Here is an 8,048-nt window from a genome sequence, read left to right as displayed (position 1 = left end):
GGCCCGCGCGCCCCCGCCGCACGCCCGTGGCCGGGTGGTGACGTGGCCGGGCCGGCTGGGCGCCGGTGAGGAGCCAGGAAGCGGCCGCGCCGGGAGAGCCCGCCCCCGCGGTCCCAGGCCGGGGCGGGGCCTCATGGAGGGAGGGGCGGGGCTTGCTGTTGCGCCCCTCCCCAGAAACTGGGATCCTGGCGCCCCGCCTCCGAGTCCGCCTCTGCCCAGCTCCCTCCGGCTGGCACGCCGGGCCTGGGCCCAGCAGGGAAGCCCCCTGGGCATGGTGGCCCAGTCCACTGTCCCCGTCCTGGGCTTGGAACCACGAGGTCCCTGGGCAGGCGGAGTCGCGGCGGAGAGCGGGCTGCTCCCCACCCTTCCCGACCCGATCTTGGGGTGGACATCCGTAATGACGCCCCTCAGGTGTGCAGGTGTGGCGCGGGCTGACCTCCGTTTGCACGCTCCCCGAGCTGGGGCCTTTCCCTCTCTCGGCCTTGATTTTTTTTTTTTTCACCTGTAAAATGGGGTTGCGAATTTGGTACCCAGCCGGTTTTCAATAAATGGACCAGAACAGGCCAGCTTCCAGAGAGGATTACAAAAAGGAGGAGAGGAGAGAAGAGGGGAGGGAAAGAGGGAGAGGGGAGGGAAAGAGGGGGAGGGGAGGGAAAGAGAGGGAGGGGAGGGAAAGAGGGGGGGGAGGACTCGTCTTGAAAAAAAAAAAAAAGGTTAGAAATCATGGAGGAGAAACCAGGGAAGTTTATTCGTAATACAAATAAAAGGCAGAAAGACCGCCCACTACCCACACATGGGTGCAGGTACACCTGGGGAGGGCGTACTCCACGCAGGTGGGAGGAGGCCAGTTGTTTAGGAAAAGGCAAGAGGGTCCTGAGTAGGAGAAGCCATGGAGGTAAGGAGAGGTGATAAAGGATTCTGGTCCTGTGCTCTGCTCCACAGCCGCAGAGACTCAGGCTCAAGCCACACAGCACTGCGACAACTCCCACCAAGAGAAGATTTTCACCCTCCACCTTTCCTGTCCCTGAAGAGCTGGGATCTCTTCCTGTTTCTAATACCTTAGCACACCAAGAAGAGAGGCACCAATGAGGGCCCTGGCCCTGAACTTTTTCACACTTGAGACAAGATAGCTCAGAGAAAATGAGGCATGCGTGGAAAACAGAAGCCAGAAATTCAGACACAAACACTGTACTGATGACCAGCTTGATTAAAAGCTGATGGGCACTGTTTTCTGTGCTTCACGCCTCACACTCCCTTAACAAGATGCAACAATTAGTTAAAAAAAAAAAAAAGTGTGTGCACAGGGGGAGCTGCTCACCCCCTCTCTCCCTCTGCCCTTGTTTGCATGTTCAAAATTTGGAGCAAAAATCATAGTTTTTTGTTTTGTCAGTTGTGGGACTTGAACTCTAAGCCTGGGCACTGCCCCTCAGCTCTTCAGCTCAAGGCTAGCGCTCTACCACTTGAGCCACAGCGCCACTTCCGGACTTTTCTGTTTATGTGGTGCTGAGGAATCGAACACAGGGCCTCATGCATACAAGTCAAGCACTCTACCACTGAGCCATCTTCCCAGCCCAAGACACTTATCCTGGAAAGAACGCCTGGGAACATGGTTTCTCTGGGCATAAAACGTTTACAAAGGGAAATATTTCTCTGAAGGACAATGCTTGATTTGAAGGGAGGATGTGGCAGAACTCTTGCTCTGTTGAAAGGGATGCTCAACTAGCCTTAAGCACAAAGCTGACGGACAGTGCCCGAGCCCTGAGTTCAGGCCCCTTGACAAACTAAAAATAAAAAAATAAAAAAGGCATGCTCAAACGTCTGTGCCACAATGAATGGAGCAACTTTGCAATCTCAGCCCAAAAGAGTAACAGCAAGAATGAAGGAATGGTCCAGAGGAGCATGCATCCTCAGGTGAATTTGAGCCAAGCACCAACCCAGTGTTTTACCATAAATAACGCGGTGTCAAAAACTCATTAGTCCTTATAACTTTAATAATAATAATAAAATTAGCCAGGTGCCGGTGGCTCACACCTGTAATCCTAGCTCCTGAAGCTGAGATCTGAGGATCTCGGTTCAAAGCCAGCCTGGGCAGGAAAGGCCCTGAGACTCTGATCTCCAATAAACCACCAGAAAACCAGAAGTGGCGCTGTAGCTCAAGTGCTAGAGCACTCGCCTTGAGCTGAAGAGTGCAGAGACAACGCCCAGGCCCAGAGTTCAAGCCTCATGACTGAAAAAAAATTAAAAATAAAAAAAGACACCCTGTAATCCCAGCTATTCAGGAGGCTGAGAGAAGAAAGATCCCAGGTTGATACTAGCCAGGCAGAAATCTTCCTGAGATCTTATCTCAAAATAACCAGCAAAAAAACAGTGCTAGAGGGCTGGGAAGGTGGCTCAGTGGTAGAGCGCTTGCCTTGCATGCATGAGGCCCTGGGTTCGATTCCTCAGCACCACATAAGCAAAAAGAAAAAAGCTGGAAGTGGTGCTGTGGCTCAAGTGGTAGAGCGCTAGCCTTGAGCTGAAGAGCTGAGGGACAGCGCCCAGGCCCAGAGTTCAGGTCCCACGACCAGACAAAACAAACAAACAAACAAAAAAAAAAACAGTGCTAGAGATGTGGCACAAGTGGTAGAATATCAGTCTAACAAGTGTGAGGCCTGAATTTAAACCTCAGTACCAAAAAAAAAAAAAAAAAAAAGCAAGATGTTGGTGGCTCACACCTATAATCCTAGCTACTTAGGAGGCTAAGATCTGAGGATCACAGTTCAAAGTCAACCCAGGCAGGAAAATCCATGAGACTCTCATCTCCAATTAACTATCAGAAAACCGGAAGTGAGGGGCTGGGAAGGTGGCTCAGTGGTAAAGCGCTTGCCTTGCATGCATGAGGCCCTGGGTTCCATTCCCCAGCACCACATAAGAAAAAAGCCAGAAGTGGTGCTGTGGCTCAAGTGGTAGAGCGCTAGCCTTGAGCTGAAGAGCTGAGGGACAGCGCCCAGGCCCAGGGTTCAGGCCTTATTACTGGACTCAAAAATAAATAAAAGAAAACCAGAAGTGGTGCTGTGGCTCAAAGTGGTAGATGCTAGCCTTGAGCTGAAGAGCTCAGGGACAGCGCCAAGGCCACGAGTTCAAGCCCGGTAACCAACAACACCACCAAAATAAAGACACCAAGGTTCATGGGCACTTGAAAGTGAGCAGCATGAACTAAATAACACAGGAGCGAAGCTGCTACCTACGTCCTGCACTCAAAGCCACACTAAGTGCTCTTGTGAAAAAGCTAACCCACAAATTCTGTGCACCTCCCAGGTGGTCAGCAAGCTCTCCTCCTTTCAGGTGCCCCCCCAGACACAAAGGTGATGGAGCCTGAGGCCAGGGGAGACTAGATGCCCTCTGGGAAAAAGGGGTTGTGCTAATCCTCGGGGTTTTTTGTGCCCCCCCCCCCCCGTCCAGATGCCTCCCCTCCAGCTGGCCACACAGGAAGGCGGTGGTTATTTAAATCTCTCAGGTATGGCTGCGGGTTCTCTGTGCCCAGCCAGCTGGCATCTCCTTCTCAGCGCCCACCTCCTCCCCAAGCTGGGGAGGCACGTGCCTTTGCCATTTGGCAAAACATCTGTCCTTCTGGGAAGCAGCCTGACTACCAGTGGGGGGCTGGCACGGGCGGAGTCCTCCCTTCCCTTCATTTCTCCCAGACAGCCTCAAGGGGCCTGGACAAGGCCAGAGCGAGGAGAAAAGAACTCAGGTTGGATGGCCCCAGGAAATGAACCTGGTCCCTGCCCTGACATGTGGCCTTGAGCCTGCTGTGTCCCCTCTCTCAACCTCCCATGTGTTACCTAGGGACAATGCCCTTGCCATCTAGTTTTCCAGTCTGCCCACAAAAAGTATATCTTCATCTTACCGGATGAGGAACCTGAGACCCAAAGTTGTTTTTCTTTCTTTCTTTCCTCCTCCTCCTCTTCTTCCGCTTCTTCCTCTTCCTCCTCTTCCTCCTCCTCCTCCTTCCTCCTCCTCCTAACTCCTCCTTCTTCTTCCTCCTCTTCCTCCTCCTCCTCTTCCTCCTCCCCCTCCTTCTCCCCCTCCTCCTTCCTCCTCCTCCTCTTTTTCCTCTTCGTCCTCTTTCTCCTCCTTCTTCTCCTTCTTCTTTTGGTTGCTGCAGTACTGGAGCTTGAACTCAGCCTGGGCAATATCCGTTAGCTTTTTTCACTCAAGGTTGAGCTACCACCCCTTTTGGCTTCTTGCTGGGGAATTGCAGATAAGAATCTCACAGGAAGCTGAGGTCTGGGGATCATGGTTCAAAGCCAGCCTGGGCAGGAAAGTCCAAAAGATTTTTTTTTTTTGGTCAGTTATTAGGCTTGAACTAAAGGCCTAGGCGCTGCCCCTGAGCTCTTTTGCTCAAGACTATTACTCTACCACTTTGAGCCACAGCACCACTTCCAGTTTTTGAGTGGTTAATTGGAAATGAGCATCTGAGAGTCTCATGGGGCCTTTCCTGCTAGGGCTGGCTTTAAACCTCAGATCTTGGCCTCCTGAGTAGCTAGGATTATAGGTGTGAGCCGCCAATACTGGGCCTGAGACTCTTTTTTTTTTTTTTTTTTTTCTCCAGTCCTGAGGACTGAAGTCAGGGTCTGGGCACTGTCCCTGAGCTGCTTTTTGTTCAAGGCTAGCACTCTACCACTTGAGCTACAGCACCACCTCTAGCTTTTTCTGTGTATGTGGTACTGAGGAATGGCACCCAGGGCTTCATGCATGCTAGGCAAGCACTCTACCACTGAGCCACACTCCCACCCCCACCCCCACCCCCACCCCGACTCTTTTTTTTTTTTTTTTTGTCTGTCATGGGGCTTGAACTCTGGGTTTGGCGCTATCCCTCAGCTCTTCAGCTCAAGGCTAGCGCTCTACCACTAGAGCCACAGAACCACTTCCGGTTTTCTAGTGGTTTATTGGAGATAAGAGTCTCACAGATTTTCCTGCCCAGGCTGGCTTTGAACCGAGATCCTCAGATCTTAGCCTCCTGAGTAGCTAGGATTACAGGCGTGAGCCTCGGCCCTGGGAGACTCTTATCTCCAGTTAGCCACCAAAAAACAATAAATGGAGTTGTGGCTCAAAGTGGTAAAGCACTAACCTTGAATGAAAAAAAGCTCAGGGATAGTGCCTAGGCCCCGAGATCAAGCCCCTCAACTGCCAAAGAAGAAAGAAAGAAAGAAAGAAAGAAAGAAAGAAAGAAAGAAAGAAAGAAAGAAAGAAAGAAAGAAAGAAAGAAAGAAAGAAAGAAAGAAAGAAAGAAAGAAAGGAAGGAAAGAAGAAAGAGAGAGAGAGAGAAAGAAAGAAAGAAAGAAAGAAAGAAAGAAAGAAAGAAAGAAAGAAAGAAAAGAAAAGAAAGAAAGGAAGGAAGTTTTCTTATTTGTCTTATTTTTTTTTTGTCTTTTATAGTTTTTTTGTTTTTTCTCCAGAGCTGAGGACCGAACTCAGGGACTTGAACTCGTTAGGCAAGCACTCTTCCACTGAGCAAAGGAAGAAAGAAAGGAAGGAAGGAAGAAAGAAAGAAAGAAAGAAAGAAAGAAAGAAAGAAAGAAAGAAAGAAAGGAAGGAAGGAAGGAAGGAAGGAAGAGAGAGAGAGGAAGGAAGGAAGGAAGGAAGGAAGGAAGGAAGGAAGGAAGGAAGGAAGGAAGGAAAAGAAAAGAAATTGTGTGTACTGTAGGAAAAATTTAAGAGGGAAATTTCCTTCACCACAAAAGGCAAGGGCTTTCTTATTATCAAGGCAGCAGCTTGTGTTTTTTTTTTTTTGTTGGTCATGGAGCCTGAACTCTGGGCCTGGGCACTGTCCCTCAGCTCTTCAGCTCAAGGCTAGCACTCTACCACTTGAGCCATAGCACCACTTCCAGATTTTTTTCTGCTTATGTGGTGCTAAGGAATCGAACCCAGGGCCTCATACATGCAAGGCAAGCGCTCTACCACTGAGCCACCTTCCCAGCCCAGCAGCTTGTGTTTTAAGGTCAATATTCTGATAGAAAGAGTAGGGGAGTTGGTCAATTACAGAGAAAATATGTACATATGGTCTGTTTTTTTTTTGACGGTCCTGGCCCTTTGTTATAGTTCACCATTGTATTGAATATCCTGCAAACTGCTTCAAATTCTCAGTGAAGGGAAATGGAGGAAGCAAAGTGAATCAAATGACGGACACCCCACTACCAATCAACCAGAAGTGGGAATCTATAGCTCAGGCTGTTCCGACTTCCCAGAGGCCACTAAGGTATGGCCTGACATGACATGATGTTCGGCTGCTGCTAGGTGCAGGAATGGACTCTTCCCGAGAGGTCTAAGCAGGAAGAGGCTATGATAAGCTATTGCCTAAGCCAGCTGCTGCCTTTCTCTCCCCGCTGCTCCCTCCCAGGTGTTCCCGGCTCTATATCTTAAGTGTGCCAGGTCCAATGGTCCTGCTTACAAAGCAGGAAGCCCGGGTTGTAGAACCTCCCTTCCGCTTTCAGTTCTGAGCACATGTGAAGACCAGCTGTGTGCCAGACACCTTGAGGACTGGATATGGCAGCCTCCAGGAGCTCTTCTGGCCCCATGAGAGATGGGGCCTCTGCACAGGACTTAGAGGAGAGTGTGGAGGAAAAGAGTAGGGCTGTGTGTGTGTGTGTGCCCATGTGCATACATGCTGGTCTTGAGGCTTGAACTCAGTGTGTCCCTAAGCTTTTCTAGCTCAAGACTGGTGTTCTATTACTTCTGGCTTTTGTTTGTTTGTTTGGGATGGTTAATTGGAGATAAGAATCTTAGCGATGTTTCTGCCTAGGCTGGCTTTGAATGGAGATCATGAGTTCTCAGCCACCTGAGTAGCTAGGATTTTTTTTTTTTTTTTTTTTTGTCGGTCATGGGGCTTGAACTCTGGTCCTGGGCACTGTCCCTCAGCTCTTCAGCTCAAGGCGAGCGCTCTACCACTTGAGCTACAGCGCCACTTCCGTTTTTCTGGTGGTTTAATGGAGATAGGAGTCTCACGGTCTCTCCTGCCCGGGCTGGCTTTGAACTGTGATCCTCAGATCTCAGCCTCCTGAGTAGCTAGGATTACAGGCGTGAGCCACCGGCGCCCAGCCCTAGTGAGCTTTGAAGGATTAGTAAGAACTTTATCCTAAGAATAAATCCTGGAGGAAGAGAGTTCTAAGTAGAAGTAACTAAGTGCGTGGAGACACGGAGATGGGCTGGGAAGGTGGCTTAGTGGTAGAGTGTCTAGCACTCATGAAGCCCTGGGTTGGATTCCTCAGTAGCACATAAACAGAAAAGGCTGGAAGTGGTGCTCAAGTGGTAGAGTGCTAACCTTGAGCCAAGAAAAAGAAGTTCAGGGACAGTGCCCAGGCCCTGAGTTCAAGACCCAGGACTGGCAAACACACACACACACACACACACACACACACACACACGGGATATCTCCTCCAGCTCCCTTTCTAACAGAAGAAGATGGAAAGGATAAGCATCATGGTTCAGTAGATCACAGTGTGGAGGGGAGACCGTCGGGGTGGGCCAGCGCAGGCCCAGCCCAGGGTTCCTATCAGGGTCAGAGTCAGCTGCATGGTCAGGAGTCTTGCAAGCAATACATGGGTGTGGGTGTCAGTCCCTCGCTCCTCTTTATAAGAAGCAGCCCCGGGAGGCCCCCAACCCACGGGGCTTCGGGGGGGGGGCTGGCAGTGCTCCGTGCCGCGGTCGGGGTGGAGCGGCAGGAGCGTGTTGCGCGCGCACACACACGCACACGCGCGCACGCACACACACTCATCTTGTGCTCCTAACGCATAAGCACTACTGATTGGAAATACACCCCAATTAAAAAAGAAAAAAAGACACAGTGCCCTGGCCCCGACGCGCTGGCCCTCGCCGCCCGGCGCCCCGCGCCCCGGAGCCCGGCGCCCCGCGCCCGGCGTCCGCGGTCCTGCACCGCGTCTCCGACCCGGCGCGGTTCCCATGGCAACCGCGAGCCGCTCTCGGCGTCTCCAGAGTGATGAGGCGCGAGCGAAGACCCGGATCCCGGCTTTCTGGACTGGAGCCCCACAGCGAGGCTTGGGGAGAGAGAT

Source organism: Dipodomys merriami, unplaced genomic scaffold (assembly GCF_024711535.1).
Source record: "Dipodomys merriami isolate MVZ:Mamm:240054 unplaced genomic scaffold, mDipMer1.0.p SCAF_55, whole genome shotgun sequence".
Classification (NCBI taxonomy): Eukaryota; Metazoa; Chordata; class Mammalia; order Rodentia; family Heteromyidae; genus Dipodomys; species Dipodomys merriami.
The sequence above is the reverse complement of the archived record's forward strand: the minus strand, read 5'-3'. Positions refer to the sequence as shown.